Below are 10651 nucleotides of genomic sequence, written 5' to 3' on the forward strand. Positions count from 1 at the left end.
GGTCAACGGCTCATCGCCGGCAAGGCCAGGGACGGCGGAGGGGTGTGGGTTTCCTCCTCCGGCGACCAAATGGCCGGCGGAGGGCGTCTATGTGACGCGGGCGCTCGTCCGCGTCGAGTAGTGGCAGCGGCTGGGCCTAATATGGCCAGAGTCGTCACCGGCGTCGACCTTGGCGGTCGCCGGAGCTCGGGTGAGCTCGGGGTCGACGCTACGGTGCACGGGAGGAGGAGCTGGTGGTGGCTACGGGCTCCTGAGATCGTGGTGAGCACGACGGTGGGCTCGGGAACGAGCTGCGGTGGCTGTGGCCACGACCACGCCATGGCTGGCGGCGAGAAGCTCTCGGCCGTGGTGGAAATGAAGGTAGGGGACGAGCGCGATCTTGAGAGAAGATGGAAGAGGAAGAGGGGCTCACCGCGAGTGCATAGGTGGCCTTGGCGTGCTCGGGGAAGGCTCGGTGACGGTGGAAAATCGCCGGCGATCTCCATGGCCGAAGGAGGAAGAACGGGGCGGGGACGGCGCGCCGGGGCTCTTCTGGTCGCGTGAGATGACGAGGAGGACGAGGGAGGACCGGCGGAGCTCGAGGGCGTGTCGGAGAGGCTTGGGGATGGCTGCAGCCACGCGAGCGCTGGTCGGCGGCGACGGCTGCGTTCGGATGAGCTCAAGGGAGAGAGCCAGGGAAGGGGAGAGGATGCAGCGGGTGAGGAGAAAGAGCGAGGGGACACAGGGCGTCGTCGTGGCGGTGCTAGGAGGGCCGGGGAAGCAGGAGGTGGCCGGGGAAGCAGGAGGTGGCCGAGGTGCGTGCGTGCGCGCGTCGGCCACACGCGCGTCCTCCTGGCAGAGGAGGAAGGCGACAGGGGAGTTGGCGGTGGTGGGCTGGGCTGTGCAGTGCTGGGCCAGCACAGGAGCTGGGCCGGTTGGTGGGCGCGAGGTAAGTTTCTCTCTCTCTCTCTACCTTTATTTCTGTTTTCTATTATTTCTGTATCTGTTGGGCTTTATTAAAAATATCTAGGCACTTCCAAAAATCATGTAACTAATCATGGCTACTGTTTAGAATATATCCAACAGTAAACATTTTAGTTTATGATTATTTGAGCATTTAAAATATTTAATAGCATTTAAATGCCCAAATGCAAATAGAGTATGATTTAATTCAGAGCCCAATATGTCCTGCAAAAATATAAACCATTTTTGGTAGATGCTTTCACCTCAAACCAGAAATGTTGAACATTTTTAGAGGGCATTTTGAGTTCAATGAAAAGATTTTATTTTGACCCTAGTTGAATTCATTTGGTGCTAGGGTTTAGGCAACATAAAATTTAGACATGACGCATGGATACTAATGCAAAGACAAGCAAGGCCTGAACTGGGGCTGTGACAATAGTAGGATAAAATAATCGTATTTCCCGTTACTACGTGTGCTCAGTGGACATATATAACATGTATTGTAAAAAAGAGATGCAACAAGTGTACAACCTCTTTGGCGAAGCCATGTCGATCTCAGCGTGATTGGGTTGGCCGGTGAGGATGCTCTGGCTAACTTGGATGTCGGAGGAGGGGAAGAAGATCTTAGGCGTCTGGAGATGGAGCCCGAGGTACTGCTCCGCTGTGATGGAGGGTTTCATCGTTGGAGCAGCTCCGGTGAGTTGTACGACGCCGAGGCTGAAGCAGGACAAGAGAGACAATGTTAACCTGAGTGGAATTCTAATAGCATCTCCAATGGATGACGTAAAATACATAACCACAAAGTGCTAGATGTAAAATACATCAGCCGCTCATCTCTGAACTTAACTGTCGAAACTGAATTTAACTGTCGAAACTGAATTTAACTGTCGAAACTGAATTTTGCTGTCGAAACTGAACGCACTAAAGGTGAGGCTACACGTTAGTCGACTGACTATTTCATCTCTGGTCAGTCAATTTTGCAGCCGTTGGATACAAAATCAAGGGCATGTAGTTCATTTTCAACCTCCACCCCCCCTGAGCCGCCACCCCACTGGCCAAACAACCGCCCCCCGCCGCTTGTGGCCGACGGTGCGCCGCCCTGCCTGCCCCGAAAACACTCCCCACCGCCGGTCTGCCGCCGCCCCGGCCATCCCTCTAGGCCCCCCGTGCCGAGCTTTTTCTCCGGCGATCCCCACGCCACCGCCCCATCACCGTCGGCGACCACCGCCCCCACCCTGAACCCTAAGATAGATAGTGGGATACCTCTCCTGCGAGCCCCCCTCCCTGCTGCGGCTGGTTCTTCCTTAACTCCAGCGAGCCCCCCATCTCCTGAAAATTGACTGAACCAAAAGTCGATTCAGTCGACTGAAGTGTAGCTAAATCGGAGCAACATCGCAAGCAAGAGCAAGAGCGAGAGCAGAAGCGCGAGCAAGAGCAATAGCAAGAGTAGACCAGGCAGGGGACCGAGAGCGAGAGCAGACCAGGCAGGGGACCGAGAGCAAGAGCAGAGCAGCAGCACGAGCGAGAGCTAAAGCAGCAGCAGCTCCTACTGATGTGGACATCGCTGCCGAGGGAGCGGCACCGTGGAGGAAGTGGCCGGCGACGCCACCGTGGATGGAGCCGGGCCGTGTCGGCTCGGGACCAAGCGCCGGCAGCACCGTGAGATCGAATCAAGAAGAAAATGCAGCAATTAGTGTACAACCTCTTGGGTGGCGCCAATTATGCTGCAACTTCATCCAAGGAAATGGTGATGATGATGCTCTTCCGGTGGTGCGGGTGAAGACGGCAGTGTGGGAATGGAGGTGGCACGAAAGACGAGGGGAATGTCAGAGTAGCTCCTTGGAGGTGGAGGACGGGGTGGCTGAACCGGCGGGACGACCAAATCAACGACAGATCCTCATCCGGTACGGTGGATGAGGGACGTCGAGGTGTTGTTGTGGACGACGTCGTCGGGGAAGAGGCTCCGGCTGGGTGGCGGACGGAGGAGGGTGTCGGGCTTCGCGGGTTTTCCCGGCCTCGGTGTACGAATAGGTCACCGGATGGGATGGTAGTGGGGAACCATGGCTTAGGGACGCGCTTGTCCGAAATGTGGAGTAAGTTACGAAAGTACCCCCACCGATTTGAGGCGGTTCTTTCGATTCAGGGGTATCACGGGCATTTCGCGTGTTGGGATTTCACAGGAGGTGGGAGTTTTTGCGCACGTTGTAATTTTGAAGTAGCAAGGCACGGGTTGAGATGGAGGGTGTTGTCGGAGCACAACGAGACAAAGATATATCTTAAATATTTCGGGCTAACAAGGTGCGGGTTGAAATTTCCGAACAAGCCTAACGTGTACTGTACCAAATCAATTCGCACTACAAAATGTCATTCAAAACTTTGAATTCATGTTATGTTCAATTAAAATATTTTGCTACATGTATAATGCATGCAACCTACTACTCAAATGAACGTTTTAGTGCATTCCAAACGTATATACTACCGCTTCAATATGAACTAAATTTGAATTCGTTTCTCTATTTGAATAAGATCTACAATCATGATTGTTGTGAAGTCAAAGCATTTGAATTTGTTTCTCTGTTTTAATAAGATCTACAATCATCATTATTGTCAAATTAAACCATCGTTTGTGTATTATCTTCACAGCACACCACATGATTAGTCTCGAGTTACATATGAACTATGTGTACTATATGAACTCGAACTTGATTTTTTGAATCCACTTTATGTTGATTTCAAATCACATTACATTTCAAGCTCTAGCTAGATCTTCATAATCTAAACCATGTCTCATATGTATAATGTGTTTATCACATTATGCATGGTGCCCCGCCCCCTACGCCTACAAGTATTTAGATGTGAGTTGCAAACACCACACATTACCACAAGTTCAAATAAAATGTGAGAATATTCGATATATAGTATTGTTTAGATTGTTCGATATTTAGTTGTAAGCTGCAAACGCCACACATTATCACAAATTCAAATAAAATGTGAGATTGTTTGATGTATAGTATGGTTTAGATTGTTCGACATTTAGCTGTGAGTTGCAAACGCCATGCATTATCACATTATGGTATAACATGTGCAAAACCACAGCACGCGTATCACCGCTATATTATTGCATGCATATGTTTAAAACACTATGATCTCCTATTCAAATATATGAATCCACTTTCATATCAAATTATGATCTTTGTTAGTCTCTTACACCCACACAATCCTCTAACCTTTGTAGCTACCACTAACTTTCTCTCATTCATGCACACACCCTCCTCGCCCTCCCCCTCCCTCATCATTCTATCCATCGCGCACATTCATTTTTTTCTTTAGGTCATTCTCCCAGAGTCTCCACAACTCCTTTCTGACACACACTGATCGATAAGCCTCTCCAGCGATGTCTGCCTACAACATACACATGCACCTTCAATCTCCTCCTTTATGTGTCCTTGCCTCGTGTCTCTCATACAGTCCCACACACGTGTAAACTCTCACCCCTCTTTTCATCGATCTCACAACCGCACACTCCTCCCCCTATCTAGCTAGTATCTAGGCCTCTCGCACCACCTCCTAGCTCCATTCTCTCTGTCTATTCGTCTCGCTGGGCCTTATTTGCCTCTAACAAATGGACGTACACCGACCGATCTCCCGCTATACATATAGCTAGCTAGGTCTTTATAACTCGTTTTTCCCCACGCGTCGATCAATCTATATCATTAGTTACGTCTCTCCCTTCCTCCGACAAACAACAATTGATCTACTGATCTAGTTAGGTTTTCTTACCAACCACATGGTTCTCGTTCATCATCCATGGATGCTTCCCGACAGATCTATCACACACAGGCACACACAGAAACACATCCCCACTCTTATTTATAATATTGCAGTTCCACCCTCAGTTTGTCTAGTAGGCCTCTCCCACCATCTTCGAGAAGCAACTCCATCACCCATCCAACACTCTACCCCTCCTCCCTCTCTCTCTCCTCTCTCTCTCTGTCCCATCCTATTTCCCGTCCTTTAGTTATGTATGGATGTCGACCGATCTCCCTCAAGACATAGCTGGGTCTATCCTTCTCAACACATATACGAGTCGTTCTACCTCTATAGTTAGGCCTCTGCCTACCCCTCCCCCCACCCCCTCTGCCACACACACATCGATACATCGAGCGCTCTAGTCATGTCTTCCTGCCACACACAAAATTGACCTATGCCCTCTGACGTTCCGGTAGGTCAGTCGCCCTATATCTTTGACTTGCACACACACAATTTCGATGGCTCTCTTCATCGATCTCGCACCCACCCACTCGATCCTCTCTTCGACTCTATCAATATCTATGACCCCTCCCTCTCTTCTCGTGGATCGCCCGGCCCTCTATATGTGATATGGATAGGCCTCCATTTCACACACATTGCATGCAAAATTTTGTTTGAGATGTCATCGACACATATTCCCACAAATACATTCACGAAATCAACCCCCCCAAACAAAAAATACTCACGAACGTGGTTTGTATCTCTCACACACACCCATGTAGGTGGGGGACATGCACTAAGAGAAGAGGTGCATGCATGGCGCACGTACTCCCGTCTCTTTCCCAACCACACCCGCGCGGATACACGGTGGAGCTCATTTCTGTACGAAAAGGCAGCCCACGTGGTAATTTGGCACATGTACTGGTTGTCAACTTGATGGAGGGAGGATCAACTACCACGGGTGAACAAACAAATTGCAACTTGACGTGTTATGTTGAAAAAAGGCAAACCATGTGGGGCCTACCTTAGAGGCAAGACTCTATACACTGGAGTACTTTTGATGTGCCCCGTCAACTCGCAGAACGAGGAGAAGCTTGCTTAGTACGCCGTCTCCCCCGCCCATGGGCGCGGTGGCTCGCAGGATGAGGTGAAGCTTGCTTACTAGTAGTAGTATTGTATGCCTTACACCCGCTCCCTCGCCCATGTGCGTGATGGCTCGCAGGACAAGGAGAAAATTTTACTACTCCCTCCGTTTACTCCTCGTCCCTACTACCTTGGTTAGAGAGATTATCATATTGTTTGGAATATATATGTCCTTTAATAGATTTCAATATGAACTACTAGTACATACTCCAAACACTGATGTATATAGACGTATTTTAGAGTGTAGATTCACTCATTTTGCTTCGTATGTAGTCCATATTGAGGCCCTGTTTGGTTCATAAGTCCTAGGACTTTTTCTAGTCCCAACTAAAAAGTCCCTACTCCTTAAAAAGTCCCTCCCTGTCTGTTTTTAGGGACTAAAAAGTCTCTAGTCCCTCCCTAGAGGTTATTGAATGACCATGTTGAGGGAGTCCTGGATTAGGGGGTATCCGGACAGCCGGACTGTATACATCATCTGGACTATTGAAGCGTGAAGATACAAGACTCAAGACTTCGGCCCGTGTCCGGATGGGACACTCCTTTGCGTGGAAGGCAAGCTTGGCGATCCGGATATAGTGTTTCCTTCCTTGTAACTGACTCCATGTAAACCCTAGCCCTCTCCGGTGTCTATATAAACCGGAGAGGTTGGTCCTTAGAAGGCCGATCACAATTACAATCATACCATCATAGGCTAGCTCTTAGGGTTTAGCCTCTACGATCTCGTGGTAGATCTACTCTTGTACTACTCATATCTTCAATATTAATCAAGCAGGAAGTAGGGTTTTACCTCCATCGAGAGGGCCTGAACCTGGGTAAACATTGTGTCCCTTGCTTCCTGTTACCATTATCCTAGACGCATAGATCGGGACCCCCTACCCGAGATCCGCCGGTTTTGACACTGACATTGGTGCTTTCATTGAGAGTTCCTCTGTGTCGTCACTGTAGGGCTTGATGGCGCCTTCAATTGTCAACAACACGGTCCAGGGGGGAGACTTTTCTCCCCGGACAGATCTTCGTGTTCGGCGGCTTCGCACCACGGGCCAATTCGCTTGGCCATCTGGAGCAGATCAATAGCTACGCCCCCGACCACCTGGTTAGGTTAGGAAACTTGAACTACACGGCGGATATTCGTGGAGACTTGATCTTCGACGGATTTGGACCTGTTGTCAGATGATGCTCGGGATATCACCCATGCAATAGCCCCGGATCTAAATCTGGAGCAGGGTGCGTCACCTAAGGACGGAGGGGTGGACCCTGCCCTGCAGGCCACACATTCATCGGCGGTGGAGCCGAACACATGTCTCACCTCTGCGGAAGCCTGTAAACCCGGGCCCCCGGACTCGTATACAGTTGTTAGTTCCGGTCCGCACACCCTCGAGCTAGCCGAGCCTGGCTGGGCTCCGGTAATGGAGTTTACCGCTGCAGACATCTTCCAGCACTCGCCCTTTGGTGACATGCTGAACTCATTAAAGTCTCTCTCTTTGTCAGGAGGCTCTGGGCCGAACTATGTCTGGCTTGAGTGGGAAGCAGGTGACGAAGGAATTCGCTGCCCACCCACCACCCACTTCATTGCCACGGTCGATGATTTAACTGACGTGCTTAACTTTGACTCCGAAGACATCGACGGTATGGATGATGACACAGGAGAATTACAGGAGCCACCGCTCACAGGGCAGTGGACGGCCACCTCCTCATATGATATATACATGGTGGACACTCCGAAGGAAACCAATGGCAACGAGGCAACGGAGGATAACCCCTCAGGGAGAAAAGCAAATCATGGGCGTCGTCGGCGCCGCTCCAAGCCCCGCCACAGCAATACCAATCCGGATGGCGCCGAAGAGGAATACAACCCTGACCAGCCCGCCTTCGAGCAGACCAAACAGGAAGATGAGCAGGTCAGCCCATACGAATAGGCAACCGACGGATATCCGGAGGAGGACAACTATATGCCCCCTCCGAAGACGAGATTAGCCTCAGCGACGATGAGTTCGCCGTGCCTGAGGATCCCGTGGAGCAGGAGCGCTTCAAGCGCCGGCTTATTGCCACTGTGAGGAGCCTGGAGAAGAAGCAGCAGCAACTCTAGGCTGATCAAGACCTGCTCACAGATTGATAGACTGAAGTCCTGGCAGCCGAGGAATACGGACTCGAGCGCCAAACGGCTGACCGGCTACCCCGTGGCCTGGATAAAACGGGACATCAGCCCGAATACCAGCCCGCACCCCCACACCAATACACTACGGCCTGGGGCAACAGGCAGGACCTGCAAGATATTCTGGAAAACAAAGCAGGACAGCCAAGATCGATCTACGGATCGTGGGGGCGCCCCCCAGCGCGCGATGATGACCGTCACGTCGGATACATTATCAACAAGTCCGACCGGGCCGAACACAGCAACCCAGACCAATTCGAACTGCGTAGCCACATAGCCCGGCACAGAGGCGCCGCACACCCCCTCTGCTTCACTGACGAAGTGATGGATCATGAATTCCCAGAAGGGTTCAAACCCGTAAACATCAAATCCTACGATGGCAAAACAGACCCCGCAGTATGGATCGAAGATTTCCTTCTCCACTTTCACATGGCCCGCGGAGACGATCTACACGCCATCAAGTACCTTCCCCTTAAGCTCAAAGGACCAGCCCGGCACTGGCTAAACAGGCTGCCAGCAAATTCCATTGGCAGTTGGGAAAACCTGGAAGACGCATTCCTTGATAACTTCCAGGGCACATATGTGAGACCATCGGACGCTGATGACCTGAGCCACATTACTCAACAACCCGGAGAGTCAGCCAGGAAATTCTGGACTCGGTTCCTAACTAAAAAGAACCAAATAGTCGATTGTCCGGACGCCGAAGCCCTGGTGTCTTTTAAGCACAATATCCGCGACGAGTGGCTTGCTCGACACCTCGGCCAGGAAAAACCCAAGTCCATGGCAGCTCTCACAACACTAATGGCCCGCTTTTGCGCGGGTGAGGACAGCTGGTTAGCTCGCAGTGGCACCAAGCCACATTCCGGCACTTCGGATGTCCGCGACAATAATGGCAAGCCACGACGCAACAGACATAAGCGACAGAACAATGGCGACAACACTAAAGACACGACAGTAAACGCCGGATTCAGCGGATCCAAGTCCGGTCAGCGGAAAAAGCCATTCAAAAGAAACAGCCAGGGACCGTCCAGTCTGGACTGCATACTGGAGCGCTCGTGCCAAATTCATGGCACCCCAGACAAGCCAGCCAAACACACCAAGAGAGACTGCTGGGTATTCAAACAGGCCGGCAAAATAAACGCCGAAAACAAGGACAAGGGGCTGCACAACGACGATGATGAAGAGCCCCGGCGTCCGAACACGGGGGGACAAAAGAAATTCCCCCCCAGGTGAAAATGGTCAACATGATCTACGCCACTCACATCCCCAAGCGGGAACGGAAGCGGGCACTACGGTACATCTACGCGATGGAGCCAGTCGCCCCCAAGTTCAACCCATGGTCAGCTTGTCCGATCACCTTTGATCGTAGGGATCATCCTACTAGCATCCGTCATGGCGGCTCAGTCGCATTGGTCTTAGACCCAATCATCGATGGATTTCACCTCACACGAGTCCGTATGGACGGCGGCAGCAGCCTGAACCTGCTTTATCAGGACACAATGCGCAAAATGGGCATTGATCCTTCAAGGATCAAGCCCACGAAAACCACCTTTAAAGGCGTGATTCGTGGAGTAGAGGCCCGTTGTACGGGCTCTATAACATTGGAAGTGGTCTTCGGATCTCCGGATAACTTCCGAAGCGAAGAGTTAATCTTCGATATCGTCCCTTTCCGCAGTGGTTACCACGCATTGCTCGGACGAACCGCATTTGCTAGATTCAATGCGGTACCACACTACGCATACCTCAAGCTCAAGATGCCAGGACCACGCGGGGTCATAACAGTTAATGGAAACATGGACCGCTCTCTCCGAACATAGGAGCATACTGTAGCCCTCGCGGCGGAAGTACAATGCGGCCTACTCCGACAAACCAATCCGGCAACAACAACTTCAAGCACCGTCAAGAGAGTCTGGAGCACCCCACAACAGGATAATCAAGCACGCCAAGAGCGCGACTAGAAGTCCGGCCTCTGCTCAAGCCCCATCAAAGCAGCATTCGTGCCACGCGTACACAATTACGCACTCAAGATACCATGGGCGTAGGCGGAGGTGCAACAACGACTCAGTCAATAGTGCGGGTAACCGCTACATACCTTCATAATCATTCCCTTTTACCTTCCAGGACATTGCTTTAGTGCAGCCTCTTCAGAAGGGCCGGATTGCCGGACTTACATAGGAGGGAAAACCAAGGAGGCAACAGGTTTTGCGCACAGAAGGACACACCCAGGTGGAATCTATTTACGATCGTTATACCTGTTTTATCTATCTGTACGCGACCTTCCTCCGATAGGACATGTCAAATAGTCCTATTTATCTCCACTTAATGCATTCATTGTAAACATACGCTTAAACATATTATTCATCAATGGGAGATCACATATAGTGTCAGCTTATTAGTCTTATTTGAGCATTTTTCTTACAAATGTTTATTTGATATTGCATCCGTACACCTTGGTACGTTCAGTTTGCCAGGGGCTTCTTATGGCGCCCCATAATATGGCAAGACAAGTCCGAACACTTTCAACAGTGCGGCACCCCGAACTTATAGCACTATATGCATCAGATCTGAATCATGTCTTGGGTCTACAGTTGGGTTAGCCCGGCTCCCTTGTTTTGTTACCTTATGTTCCGTTATATCGCCTAAGGTAGCGCAGGGAGAACTACT

The sequence above is a fragment of the Triticum aestivum genome, chromosome 4B (genome assembly GCF_018294505.1).
Source record: "Triticum aestivum cultivar Chinese Spring chromosome 4B, IWGSC CS RefSeq v2.1, whole genome shotgun sequence".
Taxonomy (NCBI): domain Eukaryota; kingdom Viridiplantae; phylum Streptophyta; class Magnoliopsida; order Poales; family Poaceae; genus Triticum; species Triticum aestivum.